Below are 21,336 nucleotides of genomic sequence, written 5' to 3' on the forward strand. Positions count from 1 at the left end.
GAAATCATGTGTAAAAGTAAAAAGCATAATATAGAAGCTCAGTGCACCCCTAGCACCGGTAAAAGTGTAAAAGCTGGTGATCCTGACTGGGAAAATGTCTGCATTTTGTGTGACTATGCAGAGCTGTACATTCTCACTGACAACAATGGGCAGTCTTGCCCATTCATTTTTGGCTTCAGAGATCTATTGGCAAAAATGACAGTATGTGTGAAATGTTTGGCTAATTACTTGGTTTGGCATTGTGAAAGGATAAAAGGGTCAGTGTTGAGCAAAAGGTATAACAAAGTTTCCATTACAGCGGAAGAACGGTATTCACTAGGAACATATTGCTTAAATGGGTATTCCGGTTATAAAAATGTATCTCCTATCCACAGATCTATCAGATCGGTGGGGGTCCTACTGCCTGGACCCTACCAATCACAAGAACAGGAGCCCCATACCCCGTGGAGCCCCCCTGAAATGAACGGAGCAGCTGATTGGAAATGTGCGCCGCTGCTCCATTCATTTTTACGAGAGCGCATACTGTCATCCACTTGCATGCACAGAGACAGTCGCCTCATCTATTTAATGAAAAGGACCTGTTGAAGGACCTGCGCTCACCGTGTGATCCCAGCATGAGCTCATTGTGACATCATCACACTGAGCGCAGGTCCTTCGGCAGATCCTTTTAAATTAAAAGAGGAGTAATTGCCGCTGCACGTGCAAGTGAGTGAGGTGTTTTTTTAAGCCCTAAAAGGCTCCATTGTTCTAGTGTACCCATTTTTAACAGCCATTAGGCGGGTGCACTCCTGTTTAAGCAGCCGTTAAAAACGGTCCCATTGATTTCATGCTGCAGTTTAAAGTGGTTTTCCGGGATAGGTCATCAGTATCTGGTTGGTTTGGGTCTGACGCCTGGGACCCCCAATGATCAGCTGTTTGATAAAGCACGGGCGGTCCTGTGAGTGTCGCGGCCTTTTCCGTGCTTACCAAGTACAGCGCTGTACATTGTATAGCGGCTGTGCTTGGTATCGCGCTCAACCCCAACAAAGTGAATGGGGCCAAGTACCTATAACAGCCGCTGAGAAAAGGCTCAAAACAGCTGATTAGCTCCCAGGTGTTGGACCCACACCAATCAGATACTGATGACCTATCCTGGGGATAGGTCATCAGTATCAAAATCCCGAAAAAAAAACTCTTTAACACACCATTCTCTGCCTTGGGCTGTTTTGTCTTTTCAATGACAGAGCAAGTTTTCTGACATACAGTGGCGGAAATAATTATTTGACCCCTCACTGATTTTGTAAGTTTGTCCAATGACAAAGAAATGAAAAGTCTCAGAACAGTATCATTTCAATGGTAGGTTTATTGTAACAGTGGCAGATAGCACATCAAAAGGAAAATCGAAAAAATAACTTTAAATAAAAGATAGCAACTGATTTGCATTTCATTGAGTGAAATAAGTATTTGAACCCTCTAACAAAAAAAGACTTAATACTTGGTGGAAAAACCCTTGTTTGCAAGCACAGAGGTCAAACGTTTCTTGTAATTGATGACCAAGTTTGCGCACATTTTAGGAGGAATGTTGGTCCACTCCTCTTTGCAGATCATCTCTAAATCCCTAAGGTTTCGAGGCTGTCTCTGTGCAACTCTGAGCTTGAGCTCCCTCCATAGGTTTTCGATTGGATTAAGGTCCGGAGACTGACTAGGCCACTCCATGACCTTAATGTGCTTCTTCTTGAGCCACTCCTTTGTTGCCTTTGCTGTATGTTTTGGGTCATTGTCGTGCTGGAACACCCATCCACGACCCATTTTCAGTTTCCTGGCAGAGGGAAGGAGGTTGTCGCTCAGGATTTCACGATACATGGCTCCGTCCATTTTCCCGTTTATGCGAATAAGTTGTCCTGTGCCCTTAGCAGAAAAACACCCCCAAAGCAAAATGTTTCCACCCCCATGCTTGACGGTGGGGACGGTGTTTTGGGGGTCATAGGCAGCATTTTTCTTCCTCCAAACACAGCGAGTTGAGTTAATGCCAAAGAGCTCTATTTTGGTCTCATCAGACCACAGCACCTTCTCCCAGTCACTCTCTGAATCATTCAGGTGTTCATTGGCAAACTTCAGACGGGCCTGCACATGTGCCTTCCTGAGCAGGGGGACCTTGCGAGCCCTGCAGGATTTTAATCCATTGCGGTGTAATGTGTTTCCAATGGTTTTCTTGGTGACTGTGGTCCCTGCTAATTTGAGGTCATTAACTAACTCCTCCCGTGTAGTTCTAGGATGCTTTTTCACCTTTCTCAGAACCATTGACACCCCACGAGGTGAGATCTTGCGTGGAGCCCCAGAGCGAGGTCGATTGATGGTCATTTTGTGCTCCTTCCATTTTCGAACAATCGCACCAACAGTTGTCACCTTCTCTCCCAGCTTCTTGCTAATGGTTTTGTAGCCCATTCCAGCCTTGTGCAGGTCTACAATTTTGTCTCTGACATCCTTGGACAGCTCTTTGGTCTTTCCCATGTTGGAGAGTTTGGAGTCTGCTTGATTGATTGATTCTGTGGACAGGTGTCTTTTATACAGGTGACTAGTTAAGACAGGTGTCCTTAATGAGGGTGACTAATTGAGTAGAAGTGTCTAACCACTCTGTGGGAGCCAGAACTCTTAATGGTTGGTAGGGGTTCAAATACTTATTTCACTCAATGAAATGCAAATCAGTTGCTATCTTTTATTTAAAGTTATTTTTTCGATTTTCCTTTTGATGTGCTATCTGCCACTGTTACAATAAACCTACCATTGAAATGATACTGTTCTGAGACTTTTCATTTCTTTGTCATTGGACAAACTTTACAAAATCAGTGAGGGGTCAAATAATTATTTCCGCCACTGTAGGTAGCACAGGAATAGTAACTTCTCCCAAAGCAAATGTCATGTTGCATGTCTACCTTCATTTTGGCAGTTAATGCAAGTGAGTCTTTGAAGAGGCATTTCCATCTGGACATTTATGGCATATTCACATCAGGTGGGACCCGCTCCTATCTCAGGAATTAGGATACAGGACTTTCCAAAATAGCCAATCACCTATAGAAGCCTTAAAGAAGTGAATGGGGGGAGCCATGCAAGTGCAGCCACCTATCCATCCCCAGCGACGCATGGAACTCACACCTTTTGGACATTTATGGCATTTTCATTTATTTTGGTTTATGTTGCTGCAAAGATTACAAATGCTTGACTATTATCTGTAAACTTGAGTTCACAGGAGAACATATGTCTTCAGTACTGATTTGTAGGAAAAAATGTCAGCAAGGAATTTAAAGGGATTCTGTCAGCTAGTTTGAGCCTATAGAGCTGAGGACATGCGCTGCTAGATTGCCACTAGCACGTCCACAATATATATCTCCTATAGCTCTGAGTGCTTTTATTCAGTAAAAAAAATGATTTTCTATATATGCAAATGAGGCTAGTAAGGAGCCCAAGGGACTGTTGCCAACGTTTCAGGAGCCCAGCCACGACCACTGTGGAGGAGCCCAGCACCGCCCGCATCCTCCGAATCTCCTCCTTGTTCCCCCGACATCACAGAGTTGAAGCGCTGTAATCTAGCGCCTGCGCAAGTATGCCGCATGTGAGTGCCGGAATGGTGTTCCTTCCCTGTGCTGGCATCAGCCTCAGGGAACGAACTGTGCATGCGCTAACTGGCACGGCCCCTTGGGCTTCTTACTAGCCTCATTTGCATATATATAAAATCTGTTTTTTTGGACAGAATAATAGCACTCAGAGCTATGGGAAATGTATATTGTGGACGTGCTAGTGGCGATCTAGCAGCACATGTCCTCAGCTCTATAGGCTCACACTAGCTGACAGAATACCTTTAAGGAGTACCGCCATCCCTTTAGCAAGAAATGTTCTGTCTTTTGATTCAGTCCTATTCACTTTATTACTCAGGTTTCATAGATTTTTGAGTTAGCTTTATAAATGTACATTTGTAAGCTATATAAAAGAGTTGGCCAATGTATTGAAGTTTTACAGCACTTTTGGATACAGTTCAATAAAGTAGACAACCCCTTCAAAGGGAAACTTCCATCAGAAAGGTGTATTTTTTCTAAACTCAATATTCATATAATATTTTTTTTTGAATTTTTGCCATTTTTTTCTATTTCATGTTGGCAGTACTTTGCTACTGAAATGAAATACAAAACTGTGAGGAGAAGATATTATCTGCAAATTAATCCTCATTATTTATAGAAGATATAGAATTGGCATGGCAGTATTTTGGCTCAATTGTTCTCTTGATAGGTCTAAATAAAGATGCTCAAAGAAGAACATTACTCTTTTCGGTTTAATGGGGGGTTGAGTCACTCATCCTCCTTCCTTCTCAAGTGAGAGTGAGTGGTCTAAGGCTAGTTCCACACCTGCTTTAAAGCTATTCGGCAGGCTGTTCTGGCAGGGGAACAACCTGCTGGAATTTACAATTAGTGATGAGCGGCAGGGATCATATTAGAATTTGTGATATTTCACGAATATTTAGTAGACTATTCGTCATATATTCGCGAATTTGAATATTCGTTATATTGAGGGATGAGCGAACCCGAACTGTATAGTTCGGGTTCGTACCAAATTTTGGGGTGTTCATGACATGGACCCGAACCCGAACATTTACGTAAAAGTTCGACTTCGGTGTTCGGCGCTTTCTTGGCGCTTTTTGAAAGGCTGCAAAGCAGCCAATCAACAAGCGTCATACTACTTGCCCCAAGAGGCCATCACAGCCATGCCTACTATTGGCATGGCTGTGATTGGCCAGTGCAGCATGTGACCCAGCCTCTATTTAAGCTGGAGTCACGTAGCGCCGCACGTCGCTCTGCTCTGATCAGTGTAGGGAGAGGATGCAGCTGCTGTTAGGGAGAGATTAGGCAGGGATTTACTCAGCAAAAACACTTAATGAAGTGATCGATCTACAGCTGTGAATCATTCAACTTCTGCTAGTTAATTGCTCACTGTTTTTAGGCTGCCCAGAGCGTTTTTCTGTCACTTTTTTCTGGGGTGATCGGCGGCCATTTTGTGTCTGCCACCAAGTCCATTTAACCGTCAATAGTGTTTTTTTTTTTTTTTTGCTATATCCTACATCAGGGGCTTGGCTGTGCTTTCTATTTTATTGAGGGGTGAAATACAATTGCCAAAATAGCAATACCCTAAATCTGGTGTTTCAGCTGTGGCTAGCCAATTGTAATACTGTCTGCTGTCTGGCAAAGGATATATTTTTTTCTGAGGTGAAATTCAATTGCCAAAATAGCAATACCCTAAATCAGTGGTTTCTGCTATTGCAGGCCAAGTGTAAATCTGTCCGTAAAAGAGTATATTACACTCAGCGTGCATCTCCAATTGTATTTTTGTTCCGTAAAAGAGTATATTACACAAACTGTTAAATTACAATTGCTGAAAGCATAAACCTTTAAATTTGCACGCACTATTGTGCATCTCACATAGTGTATTTCTGTCCGTAAAAGGGTATATTACATTGAAGGTGCAAATTCAAGTGCTGATAGGGTCATCCTCAATAACTTCACACGCTACCGTGCATCTCCAAGTCTAATTCTGTCCGTAAAAGGATACCTTTCATCCAGGGCCTAAATACTAGGCCTGCAATTTATATTCCCCTAAATCTGTGGTTACTGCTGTGTCTGTATTAGTGTAATACGGTACTTAAATAGATAGCCAGATAGTGTTAGGTGCCTGTAAAAAAAAGGCCTGAATTTGAATTCAATACATTGGGACAAATAATTTTTTTCTTATTGTGATGAACGGTAACAATGAGGAAAACATCTAGTAAGGGACGCGGACATGGTCGTGGTGGAGTTAGTGGACCCTCTGGTGCTTGGTGAGGACGTGGCCGTCCTGCCACAGCCACACGTCCTAGTGAACCAACTACCTCAGGTCCCAGTAGCCGCCAGAATTTACAGCGATATTTGGTGGGGCCCAATGCCGTTCTAAGGATGGTAAGGCCTGAGCAGGTACAGGCATTAGTCAATTGGGTGGCCGACAGTGGATCCAGCACGTTCACATTATCTCCCACCCAGTCTTCTGCAGAAAGCGCACAGATGGCGCCTGAAAACCAAGCCCATTAGTCTGTCACATCACCCCCATGCATATCAGGGAAACTGTCTGAGCCTCAAGTTATGCAGCAGTCTCTTATGCTGTTTGAATACTCTGCTGGCAGGGTTTCCCAAGGGCATCCACCTAGCCCTTCCCCAGCGGTGGAAGACATAGAATGCACTGACGCACAACCATGAATCAAGGAATCATGACTTCAGATGGAAAAAAATGACGAATATTTTAAAATACGAATATATAGCACTATATTCTAAATATTTGTGAATTCTCGAAGTGGCGATATTCGAGATAAAAATTAGCTTTTCAAATATTCGCACTCAACACTATTTACAATATACAGCCTAGCCCTATACTGCCATTCACCTCCAGACCCCATTGACTATAATGGTATCTGACGGTGATTTGGCAGGTTTCCGGCGCGGGCGCCGGAAACCAGTTTTTGTTCAGTCGCAAGCCGATGTTCATGTGAGAAACCGTCCGGATCCCCACCTGGTCCCATTATAGTAAATGGATTTTGGCGGTGAACGGCAGTGTGCAGCTAGGCTGAATATGGTGAACTCCAGCAGGCTTTTCCTCTGCAGCAATGGTCTACCAGATAGATAGCTTTACTTTTTTGCGGTGCGGGCAGTCGGATGCGGATCACGAACCCCATTCAAGTGAATGGGTCCGCGATCCTCATGCAGCTGCCCCATGGTCTGTGTCCGTGCATTGTGGTCCGCAGCACAGGCACGGCGCCCTTACATTCGTGGGCATGAGCCCAGAGTGTGTTTTTACATACTTTTATATGTACTTTCTTTTATTTGGATCTTGATTATTATTTCATTTTATCTTTATCATTTTTTACTTTTATTAAACTGTCTGCAGATGTGGATGTAATGTGGATGACGCACTTATGGGGGATATCTGTGGATGACGCACTTATGGGGGATATCTGTGGATGACGCACTTATGGGGGATATCTGTGGAGGGCACTTATGGGGGATATCTGTGGATGACGCACTTATGGGGAATATCTGTGGAGGGCACTTATGGGGGATATCTGTGGATGACACATATATAGCATAAGATGAGCGGCGGCCTCTTCACCACTCCACCACTCCTCACATGGCCGGCAGTGGGCAGCCGAACTAGAGCGCCGCTGCCCGCCCTTCTACTGCTGTGCGCAGCGTGACATCTCACCCTCTGTAATGCGCCTCCTGCCCCGCCTGCCTGCTTCATTCATGAAGTGGAAGGAGCAGACAGACGGGGCAGGAGGCGCATGATGGACATTTTGCAAGCAGCTTGAGCGGCGCGATATGGCTGCGCGGCCGCCAGCCCGCACCAAAGAGCCGCATTGAAGGTTCTAAAGAGCCGCTTGTGGCTCGCGAGCCGCACTTTGCCGACCACTGACATAGTCAATGTGTGATAAATAATGTTGATGGTGGTGTCCCTTATTAATGCATTTAAATTAGCCATAATAAATAGATTAGTCCATATATGGGTATATTCCTTAAAGGGGTTCCTTAGGATAGGTCATCAATATCAGATTGTCTGAAATCCAGACACTCTGCCAATCAGCTGTTCTACAGTAGCTCCAGCCAGGGCCGTCTTTAATATTGATTGGACCCTGGGCCAGAATTTACTTGGGCCCCCTGGATCCCCCTTCCCACACCCTAAAAAAAAGCTAAAATCTTATACTCACCTGTGTCCTTTCACTGGCGCTCACTAGCTGCTGGTACGGCGAGGGATGGTGCAACGCAGACGCGCACACCTCACCGCGTCCTGGCATCAGTGACATGACCACTCTCCACATATAATGATATAGTACATCAGTGACATCACTGCTGTCCACATATAATGTTATATTACATCAGTGACATCACCGTTCTCCACATATAAGTGATATTTTACATCAGTGACATCACCGCTCTCCACATATAAGTGATATATTACATCAGTGACATCACTGCTGTCCACATATAATGTTATATTACATCAGTGACATCATCGCTCTCCACATATAAGTGATATTTTATATCAGTGACATCACCGCTCTCCACATATAAGTCATATATTACATCAGTGACATCACCGCTTTCCACATATAGGGGATATATTACATCAGTGACATCACCGTTCTCCACATATAAGTGATATTTTACATCAGTGACATCACCGCTCTCCACATATAAGTGATATATTACATCAGTGACATCACGGCTGTCCACATATAGGCGATATATTAAATTAGTGACATCACCGCTCTCCACATATAAGTGATATTTTACATCAGTGACATCACCGCTCACCACTTATAAGTGATATATTACATCAGTGACATCACCGCTGTCCACATATAGGCGATATATTACATCAGTGACATCACCGCTCTTCACATATATGTGGAGAGCGGTGATGTCACTGATGTAATATATTATCTACCGGTATATGTGGACAGCAGTGATGTCACTGATGTAATATATCACTTATAAGTAATATATTACATCAGTGACATTACCGCTCTCCACATATTACAGCACTGACATCATCCCTCTATATGACGTTACAGATTACAGTTCGTTCTATTGTATGACACAAGAGATTATAAAGCTTCAGGGTGAGACATCAGACATGTCTTCTAGCTGAGAGCCGTTGCTCTGCACACCGGAAGCTCTGACAGTCACGTGACTTTCGGTTGCACTCCTGGGCTCCTGCAGTCATATTGAGGGAAAGCGCCGGATGTGGAGGGGTGGGGGGGGGCGCTGGGGTGCCCATGCCCCGCCGCAATATTCGGCAGCTAAGGCTAAAAAGTCTTGTTGGTCACCGAGTGCTGTTTGGGCCCCCCAGGAGCAACTGGGCCCGGGGCAGCTGCCCCTTTTGCCCCGCGGTAAAGACGGCCCTGGCCCCAGCACTGTAATTACACAGCTCGCCCCCTGTATCGTGATGGAGCTGGTTACTGCAACGCTGCTCCTGTAGTCTTACCAAGAGCAGGGGACCCTCTAATTGGGCCTATAGACAGACGTTTTCTTCATTAGGCAACCCATTTAAACATTTTAGACTAATTAGAGTAATGAAATGGTAATTAAAAAAAAAACTGGTTATGTAAGCAATTCACAAGGCCTGGAAGAATTATGGGGGTCCTTTATCAAAGTGGTGTAAAGTAGAACTGGCTTATTTGCCCATAGCTACCAATCAGATTCCTCTTTTCATGTTCCAAAGGAGCTGTCCAAAATGAATGGTGGAATCTGATTGGTTGATATGGGCAACTAAGCCAGTTTTACTTTACACCAGTTTGATAAATGGCCCCCTATGTCTTTTGTGAAAGAACCTTCTCCAGTTCCACCTCATTCTGTCTTTTAAGATGTTTTCATAGAAGGGCAGTCTCTTGAGAACCAGACTTAGTCCTCCCCAACCTTTCTATTGCTTTCGCAGTACAGACAGGGAAATAATGGAGAAGCCTGTTTTACATGCTTGTGGGAATGTTCAGGGATGGCAAAAGAGCTTCTTTCTAGGGCATCTGAATTGATGTCCTTGGCCCCAGGTCTCCATGTGGGTTGAATTCCTGGGAGCATCCGTCACAACAGAAGGGGGCAACATTTTGTGTTGTAGCCTAAAAATCCAGAGCCCAGGAAATAAAGTATAAAAGTTTGTGTTTTTGTGCACAGAAACCCAAAATTCACATGTCCGCTTCACACCTAAAAGTGTTTAGAAAACTGTCCCTATTGACAGTTGCTGAAATGTACTTATACGTGTGGTTTGTGGTGCAGATAATACTTTCCAGTCTATTTACTTGTCATACACTGAGCTTGTCTCTGCTAGATTAATGGCGATTGGTAGTTTTTGTCCAAGAAAATATTTTTTATTGTAGAAAATACAATTCTGTTACTGTATCTCAGGCAGCAAGACACCAAAACTGTTTAATCTTAGTGCTCAACTACATAATGTGTAAAATGCTTGTAAAATTGTAAAAAAAAAAAATGTTTAGTGTATTATCTAGAGTAGCCATTTTACTTTAGAAATACAGTACATATGAAATACGTAAAAGACACATTTTAAATAAATTAAATTACTTGTACTGATCCAGAATAAAGGTGGTCATACACATAAAAATGCTGACCTGCCTCAACATTTGAGCTGCTCCAGTACATTCGATTGTTGGCTGATCCCACCTAGATGGGTGAGATCTGCTACGATTTATCTAATATGTATGGCCAGCTTTAGTATCATAGTCTAGCATCGTTCTGCTAGTTGAAATATACATCTTGATAGTTTGGCTGAGCTCTTTTAATGACATTCTCTGTGCTGCACTGTATTCTGGGAGAATTACGTTTTCTTACATCAGGTTATTCTACAGTGCACAATGTAGAGATTGTCATCTCCAGAATGCAGACCTTGACTCTCTGTGTAGACTCGAGAGTACAAGGAATGCTGAGAGAATCAGCACTAAATACAGCTGTGAAGGGGAATGTGATACTTTCTACAACAGCACCAGCACACACTGTGATTCATAGTGAAGGTCCTTTAACATGGGCCCTCTCAGAACGAGTTGATTGGCACTAATTTAAAGGACCTTTACACATTCAACTGTATGGAGGATGGAAAATCAATCAATAGCAACGTGGCCCTGCGCATTGGGATGTGCTGACTGACCCCCTTTTTTCTTTGCAGCATGAAAAATCAATTATATGATGTTCGTCGATACCCCATACAGTTTGCATATTTTTGGCAGCAATCCCTTGTTTAAACAGAGAGATATGATGCTGACAACATCAGTGTTAAAAAAGCACTCCCACAAAAATGTTTATTCTTTGACCTGTTAGAAAAATACATGATGTATAAACTGTAGTGAAGGTAATCTTTTTACCGGTGGCTGCATTTGCGAGTTATAATCTCTCTTCTGATCCTCAACTGTGTCATACGATCAACACGCTGACTCTCCATCTGAAGCAGTGAGGGACTTTTACTAAAGCGTTTACACCACTATCATGGTGTAAAAAAAGTCGCAACTTATGTAGCACGCTATATTTGCACAATACTTTGTGACTTTTTGAGCGTCTTGCCACTTTTCTGGCACTGGGTGTTAATTAAAACGTAACTTTCACTAAATCACAATAAAATATATAGAGGTCTTGATGTATACCCAAACTGGTGAGAACACAAACAGACGCAAAAAGCAAAGACAAATAATTAAGAAATATTGCCTAAATAGCAATCAGAGTGGCTCTGACCATATCAGACGTGTAGAAGTTGCGAACTTCTCTTACACTGGTGAGACCAGGGGGACCCTTGCCCCGTATTTACAGATTTTTTATCAGATCATGGGCCGCTTTGTGGGTAACCACTGACATCCACAGCCCCCCGCTAATAATAATGCAGCAGGGTTTGCTGAGCCCATAGTGCTGGTATGTGCCTTTTTTCACCGCCCTCTCGCGACCGCTAGGGGAATGAGTAAACACCAGTGGGACAGATACCTGTTTTTTGTTGTTTGCTTTTTTCCTTTTGTATATTTTGATTTAAATACCAATACCTTTCACGCATTAATCCCCCTGAAGAGTCCTGCTCTATTGGATGAAGCATGTCAGGTCGGGAAAAGAGTGAGGGACATTTTTAGGGATATGAGCGCTTCAGGGACAGGTTTCTGACGGGGTCGCCCCTAGTCTTGATAAATGTCCACCACTGTCAGTCTCACAAGAAGGAATAGAGGAACTGACTTCCTGTCCACACATAAGACGCTGTGTCAGTTGGAGAGTCAGAGTGTTGGTCACATGACATAAGTAAGGACCAGAAGGGAGAGGATAACTCACAACTAAGGTCACCAGTAAAGAGATTACTTTCACTACAATGTACATCATCTACCTTTCTATCAGGCTAGAGAATAAAAATGTTTGTGGGCGTGCTTCTTTATAATAAAATTACCAATCAGATGGCTGATTGGTGGGGTGTTTATATGGCCCAGTGATCAGCCAGATAAACATTCATATGAATGCTTGTTTCTGTTCATTTACTTGTGTAAATGGTCTTCCATTTTTTATGTTAATTCTGAATGGTAAAATGGTATATTAAGGTTCAATTCCACAAGAAGATGTTTTCTCAATACATAGTTATCTAAACTTTTTTTCCATCTAGTTCTTCCCTCTAACTCCTAACTCTAACCCAACATATGGTATGCTGTCAGTATACTTAAAAAATAGCCAGATAACACCACAGATCATCATTTCTCCTGTAGTTCTGCACTTAGGAGATTCATAAGGCACAAAATAGCATTTCTCTTGTTGTAGTTCTGGAGTTTCTTAATAAAATGACCGTTACCAAGGCTTTCTGTATTATAGTTATAAGAACACTTCCTAAAAATTTGTCACAGCTATTTTCTACCTCTTTCAGTGGGTTTTAGTTGAAGTAGCCACAATTAAAGACCATTTTCTACTAAAAAAAATTGAATTACTAATACAAATGTCCTTGAGTTCCCCTTTTTCATTAAATATTTTCATAGTCTGTTCAACTCTTACTGAGTTAGGACTAAGTTCAGACCGCATTTGGTGGGACTGTTTCAAATGCTGATATGAGCAAATTTACTCAAATTCTATTTCAGTTTTGATTCTATTGAATTGGCCATCAGATTAGATTCAGTCCAAGTAACTTTGATCTGAATCAAAAGTGCCCCATTTGCTCTGAAATGTCATGTATGTCTCTGTCTGACATCCTCTCTCTCTTATGGTTACCCCCACAAAATGCCAGCATTTCCTGGTTGTTTCCTGGTAGCAGCTGCCCAGTGAGTCATCAGTGACTCTCACCCGTAGTCCCACTTGATTGGCTCAGACCGCCTGTATGGCATTATCGTCGATCCCACATGGATTTTTTGTAATTACTTAATAAATGATACTTTTGCTATTATCATTAAGAAACATATAGTGTACAGGTATATATAGAGATGTATCTGTAGATACCAGTACATTATGCATGGTGTAAGGAACCGTACTCACTTGACCAGTGTACAGAAGCAGGGACACCACAAAGTTCATCAAAGTCTTCTTTATTTTGGCTTGTCCAAATACGTACAGCCGATAAATCTGGATCAACATCCGGGTCCAACAAACACAGCACACACTGACAGTGTTACCACACACTGTCTACCTTCTTCCCCCAGACTGAGACACACCTAAATTCAGCAGCAGGATTAAATAGAATCCCTGGACATGAACATGCCCCAAGTACCGGACTGGAGCATGGGGAACAGGCACCCATCCAGCACATTGCCTGTTCCAAGTAAAAGCCCGACCCGGACTAGCTGGAAAAAGCTATGCTATCTATCATGGTGTCCACCAACTACCTTAGTGGACACCTAATCTAGGGTCTTTACTCCACCAAGGCCGGGCACCTTGGTGACACGTTCCCGGTGCAAACAAAACCTCTTTTAGAATGCTTCCTGCAACATTCTGGGTGACACATATCTCCCATCATAAATGACTCCTGTCACTGCCTCACAATGGGAAGAATACTACTGAGGTTTTTAGTTAGAGAAAATCCTTCCATTGACTTCAGTTGAACCTGCAGCTAAACTGGTAAGATTACTGCCTCCCATACTGCAGGTCTTTGATTCTAGCCTGGCTGAGACAATCTGGAAAAAAGTGTAATAAAAGTTGAATATACAGGGTTGTCCCCAAGCACAGTCATAATGCTGAAGGCCAATTCTCCTTCATGTCAGAGTGCAGACTCTGGGACTCCATAGAAAATAGGAAAGACTCCTTAGAGCACAGGATTCAAGTGTTCCTATGAACACTTGTTCCCAGTAATTGTCCTGAATATCGTGCAGTGTAATAGGGGCTTAACCTCTTAAGGACACATGACGTACCGGTACGTCATGATGTCCTGGTACTTAAGGACACATGACGTACCGGTACGTCATGTGTTGTTCCGATCACTGCCGCCCGGCCGGCAGTGATCGGAATCCGGTGCCTGCTCAAATCATTGAGCAGGCACCTAGGCTAAATGCGCGGGGGGGTCCCGTGACCCCCCCATGTCGGCGATCGCGGCAAACCGCAGGTCAATTCAGACCTGCGGTTTGCTGCGATTTCTGCAGTTTCTGGTCCCCGCGGTCCCTGAGCGCGGGGATCAGAAACTTTATATGCCTAAAATAACGTTTTATTAACCCCCCCTGCACCTCCGAGGTGCAGGGGGAGGGTTGTGGGCGGTGCGGGAGGCGGGCGGTGCGGCAGGCGGGATCGCGATCCCCCGCCCGCCTCCGCTTGTATAATCGTTGGTTTCTAGTGGGTATACCAGGGTGCCAGCACATTGCTGGCACCCTGGTATAAACGGCTGACATCTGCGATGCGATGTCAGCCGTTTAACCCTTTCCATACAGCGGTCCGTACGGACCGCTGTATGGAAAAGGTTAACAGCGCAGGGAGCTCCCTCCCTCTCCCATCGGGGGGCTGCTGTGCCTTTGCAGCCCCCCGATGGGGAGGGAGAGAGCCCCCAAACAGCCCCCCGACAGATCCCCTCCTTACCCTTCCCCGTCTGCGCAGTTCTGACCAGTACTGAGCAGACGGGGAAGGTTCCCATGGCAACAGGACGCCTCTCAGGCGTCCTGCTGTCCATGGTGCTGAACAGATCTGTGCTAAAAGGCATAGATCTGTTCAGACAAGTGTAAAATACAGTGCAGTACAATATATATTGTACTGTACTGTATTATACAGACATCAGACCCACTGGATCTTCAAGAACCAAGTGGGTCTGGGTCAAAAAAAAAAGTGAATAAAAGTGGAAAAAAAAGTAAAAATCAAAAAACACATTTATCACTGATTAAAAATGAAAAAAAATAAAATTCCCTACACATGTTTGGTATCGCCGCGTCCGTAACGACCTGATCTATAAAACGGTTATGTTACTTTACCCGAACGGTGAACGCCATAAAAATAAAAAATAAAAAACTATGATGAAATTGAAATTTTGCCCAGCTTACTTCCCAAAAAAGGTAATAAAAGTGATCAAAAAAGTCGCATGTACGCCAAAATTGTAACAATCAAACCGTCATCTCATCCCGCAAAAATCATACCCTACCCAAGATAATCGCCCAAAAACTGAAAAAACTATGGCTCTTAGACTATGGAAACACTAAAACATGATTTTTTTTGTTTCAAAAATGAAATCATTGTGTAAAACTTACATAAATAAAAAAAAAGTATACATATTAGGTATCGGTTAAAATGAAAAATTAGACAAAAAAATGAAATTCTCAAATTTCCTCCCCATTTGCCAATAACTCTTGTGCAACACCTAAAGGGTTAACAACGTATGCAAAATCAGTTTTGAATACCTTGAGGGGTGTAGTTTCTTAGATGGGGTCATTTTTGGGTGGTTTCTATTATGTAAGCCTCGCAAAGTGACTTGAGACCTGAACTGGTCCCTAAAAATTGAGTTTTTGTAAATTTCTGAAAAATTTCAAGATTTGCTTCTAAACTTCTAAGCCTTATAACATCCCCAAAAAATAAAATATCATTCCCAAAACAATTCAAACATGAAGTAGACATATGGGGAATGTAAAGTCATCACAATTTTTGGGGGTATTACTATGTATTACAGAAGTAGAGAAACTGAAACTTTGAAATTTGCTAATTTTTCAAAATTTTTGTTAAATTAGGTATTTTTTGGTGCAAAAAAAATAATTTTTTTGACTTCATTTTACCAGTGTCATGAAGTACAATATGTGACGAAAAAACAATCTCAGAATGGCCTGGATAAGTCAAAGCGTTTTAAAGTTATCAGCACTTAAAGGGACTCTGGTCAGATTTGCAAAAAATGGCCTGGTCCTAAGGTGTAAAAAGGCTGGGTCCTTAAGGGGTTAAAGGAATTTCCCAGTAAAAATATATTTTTTAACAAGTTCCTGCAGCATAGCCTCTGAAACCGAAGAGTTATACTTACCTGCTGCCTGCCGCTTTAGTCCTCCGCACTGCCCCCACTGCCTCCATCTTCCGGTCCCCGCGCTGTTTTCACCTGGCAGTGCATGGGAATAGTCACATGCATCTCTTCATCCACTGACTGGATTCAGCGGTGATGTGGCCACAAGCAGCATGTCACTGCTGAAGCCAATCATTGACTGGAGTGGTGTATGTGACTATGTTCATGCACTGGCAGGTGTGAAAAGCACAGGGACTGGAAGATGGAGCGGCGGGGAGCAGCGCGGAGACCTAGAGCCACAGGGAGCATATAAGTATGAATCTTCTATTTCAGAGTCCATGCTGCAGGAACTTGTTAAAAAAAATTTTTTTACCGGAAAAACATGTAAAAGTTGCAACACTTCCTTCCATCCTGCCTCCTATTCATAAATCAACGCTTTCCTTTACTGCAGAGACCGGCGCTCAATAGTTATTACCTCCTCCTGGCAATAACCAGTAAGCACTTTACTTTACTAGCAGGGAAAACACTCATTGGTTAACACTTTAATGACCAGGCCTGTAAAAAGAATTAATCACCAGACACTTTTTGTCATAGCGCATGTGTTGGTACTGAAATAATTTTTGCAACATTTTTTTATGTGACACACAGGGCATTTTAGTTTTATTTGGGGGAAACTGTACAAAACATTTTTAAAAAGTCATTTTTTTCTAAATATAGATCCTTATTCTTTAAATATGTAAACTGACACCAAAATAAACTATTATAATTAGTTCCCTATTTTGTGTCGGTTGCTTTATTATATATTATATATAGTTTCATATGAATAGAGCAATATTGAAGATGTTTTTTTTTTTACTTAAAGGGGTTCAGAGCTTAACCCGGACATATTCCTTTCTTCCCCCACTCAGCCCCTCTTGACATGAGCATCAAAGCATTTCATGCTCCGAAGCTCTACAGCGCAGGGCAAGGGCTTTCTTTTTTACATTTTCACACTGCTAGGCGGAGGCTTCCGCCTAGCAGTGTTCCCGGTGATGTCACCGGCACTGAGTGGGCCTTAGCACTGCCCTAGTCATTTTACAGGCCCCAGAGGAGCCCCAGTTACAGGGGAAGCCAGCCTGCCGGTTGGCGGGAAGTTGTACAAGGCAGGGCTGATCAAGGTCTACTGACCCTGCAGCTCTGCGCTCCTCTGCCCCCAAGATGCTGGGTCCACACAGCAGAGCACTCATTGAAGAGAAGGCAGAAGCGCTGATAAACCTCTTCTCTTTGGCTCCCCCACTGTCACTTACAGCCAGGGGCCCGACCTGCTCCTGCAAGAGTGCAGGAGCATGCACTGTAATCCAGCGCAGTGCAGCGCTCCGGTCAAAAACATAGCTGATCGTACGAACAGCTGTGTTTCTGCTCAGCAGGACAGGGGCTGCAAAATATGGCTCTGGGGCCCTCATGCGACCCGTGGGCCACTGGTTGTGCACCCCTGATTTAATTGATACATTTAGGTTGATATCATTTTTTTTCCAAATTATGATCTACTGTGCTGAATATCAACATTCTACTACATTTCAATATTATCATTAGTAAATTATAATCATCAGAGTGAACCCCTTGCAAAATGTGGCCAGTGGGGCAAAATAGCAGATTTTTCTGGGGGAAGCAGAGATCCTTCATGCTGGATGTTCAGATGAATGGCCATGCATGTCATACAAGGAAGGCTTGGAACCATCAGAATGGGAGGCAGCAGCTCTCATTTCTGGTTCATAGAGCAGGTTTCTGAGTGAGGGACCTCCCTTCTATAATGTTCACGTGTCCTAAGAGGACAGAGGTTGTATTCATGAGGTAACCTCTTTAAAGGGATGGAGAAAATTACATTTTGTAGCAATAGTATACTGAATGTGTATATTTATAAAAAAAAATATCATTTTAGACAGCTATTATTTTATTTGTGACCCAATTAGCAGTGTTTTATGCCACAGCTATTGCTCTATTCATACTACCATTTAAAATAATGAGGTCAAAGAATAGCAAAATAAGTTGCAATACAACACATTTAGATAATATTTACTTTTCCACTAAAAATGCAATGAATATCTTTTATTTTATGGAAAAAAAAAGATCATATAATTGTCACATATGAACACATAAAAGTGTTGCAGGAGTGTGCAAGTCTATATACTGTGTGCACTAATTCATTGAGGGTAGATGCATTCTAGGGGCTTGTTCACACGACCGTGCCGTGTTTTGCGGTCCGCAAATTGCGGATCCGCAAAACACGGATGCAGCCCATGTGCCTTCCGCAATTTGCGGAACGGAACAGGAGGCCCATTATAGAAATGCCTATTCTTGTCCGCAAAACGGACAAGAATAGGATGTGCCTCATCATTTTTGCGAGTCCACGGAACGGAGCAACGGATACAGACAACACAGTGCTGTCCGCATCTTTTGTGGCCCTATGGAAGTGAATGGGTCCGCACCCGATCCGCAAAAAATGCGTCTCGGATGCGAACCAAAACCACGGTCGTGTGAACAAGTCCTAAGCCTGAGGCTTCCTGCCTACAGCAGCCTCCATATAGCACATAGAGGCTGCCATACAGCCTACATTTGCTAATGCAAAGACTCCACTGGGTGCATTTAAAGAGCTACTGTATTTTCTCCCATCTTCTCCTTTTATTCTTATGCCTTAAAATGGTTGTCTTTTTCTTTTTTAAATCTAACCCTTCCCCCCCAGCCAAGTTTACCTGTAGAGAAATCCATACTGACCAACTCTCCGATGCTCAGTTCTGGTTCTCTAGCTCTTTTCACTGATCTTCTGGTCCCCATCTGTCAACTTCCTTATAGACAGGGTCACCTTCACTGCTGCAGCCAATGACTGGCCTCAGTGGTGATGTGTTCCTGAGCGACATGTGACCCAGTAGTGACATGCTTTACTGCTGAGGCCAGTCACTGGCGGTAGCGGCGCACATGACCCTGTCCATACAGAAGTTGATAGATGGGATTGGAAGACCAGTGAAGACAGCCAGGGAACTGGAACAGAATGGTGAAAAGCAGGTAAGTATGGGTTTCCCCACAGTTTCAATTGGTTGGGGGAATAAAAAAAAGTCTGAAAAAACCCTTTAAGAGTAGAATTACATCTACATAGCACATTCAGTTAAGGCCTCATGCACACGGACGGGTTTTTTTGTGGTCCGCAAAACGGATTTCCGTTGTTCAGTGATCCGTGACCGTTTTTTCTTCCGTGGGTCTTGCTTGATTTTTGGAGGATCCACGGACATGAAAAAAAAGTAATTTTGGTGTCCGCCTGGCCGTGCGGAGCCAAACGGATCCGTCCTGGCTTACAATGCAAGTCAATGGGGACGGATCCGTTTGATGTTGACACAATATGGTGCAATTGCAAACGGATCCGTCCCCCATTGACTTTCAATGTAAAGTCAGGAGTTAATATACCATAGGATCAGAGTTTTCTCCAATCCGGTGGTATATTTTAACTTGAAGCGTCCCCATTACCATGGGAACACCTCTATGTTAGAATATACCATAGTATTTAAGTTAGATCGTGAAAACTCATATCCGACAGTATATTCTAACACAGAGGCGTTCCCATAGTGATGGGGACGCTTCAAGTTAGAATATACTAAGAACTTTGTACATGACTGCCCCCTGCTGCCTGGCAGCACCCGATCTCTTACAGGGGGCTATGATCCGCACAATTAACCCCTCGGGTGCTGCCAGGCAGGAGGGGGCAGACCCCCCTCCCCTATATTTAACTCATTGGTGGACAGTGCGGCCTCCCCTCTCCCCCCCCTCCCTAATTAAAATCACCCTCCCATCATTGGTGGCTAGTGCGGCCTCCCCTCTCCCCCCACCTAATTAAAATCACCTTTCCCCATCATTGGTGGCAGCGGAGAGTTCCGATTGGAGTCCCAGTTTAATCGCTGGGGCTCCGATCGGTAACCATGGCAACTAGGACGCTACTGCAGTCCTGGTTGCCATGGTTAATTAGCAATTTTAGAAGCATTATACTTACCTTCGCTGTCTGTGACCGGCCGGGCGCTCCTCCTACTGGTAAGTGAAAGGTCTGTGCGGCGCATTGCCTATAGCACAGACCTGTCACTTACCAGAAGGAGGAGCACCCAGCTGGACACAGACATCGCAGGTAAGTATAATGCTTCAAAAAATTGCTAAGTAACCATGGCAACCAGGACTGCAGTAGCGTCCTGGTTGCCATGGTTACCGATCGGAGCCCCAGCGATTAAACTGGGACTCCGATCGGAACTCTCCACTGCCACCAAACATGGGGGAAGGTGATTTTAATTAGGGGGGGGGAGAGGGGAGGCCGCACTGGCCACCAATGATGGGGTGTGTGATTTTAATTAGGGGGGGAGAGGGGAGGGTGCACTGGCCACCAATGATGGGGGGGTGATTTTAATTAGGGGGGGGAAGAGGGGAGGCCGCACTGACCACCAATTAATATAATACTGGGGAGGGAGGGGGGCTGCACTGGCCACCAATGAGTTAAATAAAGGGGAGGGGGGTCTGTCCCCTCCTGCCTGGCAGCACCTGATCTCTTACAGGGGGCTATGATACGCACAATTAACCCCTCAGGTGTGGCACCTGGGTTAATTGTGCGGATCACAGCCCCCTGTAAGAGATCGGGTGCTGCCAGGCAGCAGGGGGCAGTCATGTACACAGTTCGTAGTATATTCTAACTTGAAGTGTCCCCATCACTATGGGAATGCCTCTGTGTTAGAATATACTGTCGGATCTGAGTTTTCACGAAGTGAAAACTCAGCTCTGAAAAAGCTTTTATGCAGACGGATCTGCGGATCCGTCTGTGTGAAAGTAGCCTACGGCCACGGACCATGGACGCAAATCTTGTGTGCATCCGTGTTTTTTCACGGTCCCATTGACTTGAATGGGTCCGTGAACCGTTGTCCGTCAAAAAAATAGGACAGGTCATATTTTTTTGACGGACAGGAAACACGGATCACGGCCGCGGATGAACAACGGTGCATTTTCCGAGTTTTCAGCGGACCCATTGAAAGTCAATGGGTCCGCAGAATATCACGGAAAACGGAACAACGGCCACGGATGCACACAACGGTCGTGTGCATGAGGCCTAAGCATGATGCAATTATTTTTCAGTCGGATGTAATCTGGCAATCTAGAGGTTTTACAGACCATTATGTGCATGAGCCCTTGTACAATCTGTCCATGTAGAGATAAAAATGTGCACGCTCAGTGTTAGTAGGTTGTATTCAAGAGGCAAACTGCATATTCATTGTTCACACAGAGTAATGGGCTGGCATGTAAAAAACCTTCTAACAGACACAATAAAGCAAACAAATTTGGATTGGGTACAATACACACAGCTTATATTGCAGTGTTATAAGAAGATAACAT

Source organism: Bufo bufo, chromosome 1 (genome assembly GCF_905171765.1).
Source record: "Bufo bufo chromosome 1, aBufBuf1.1, whole genome shotgun sequence".
Taxonomy (NCBI): Eukaryota; Metazoa; Chordata; class Amphibia; order Anura; family Bufonidae; genus Bufo; species Bufo bufo.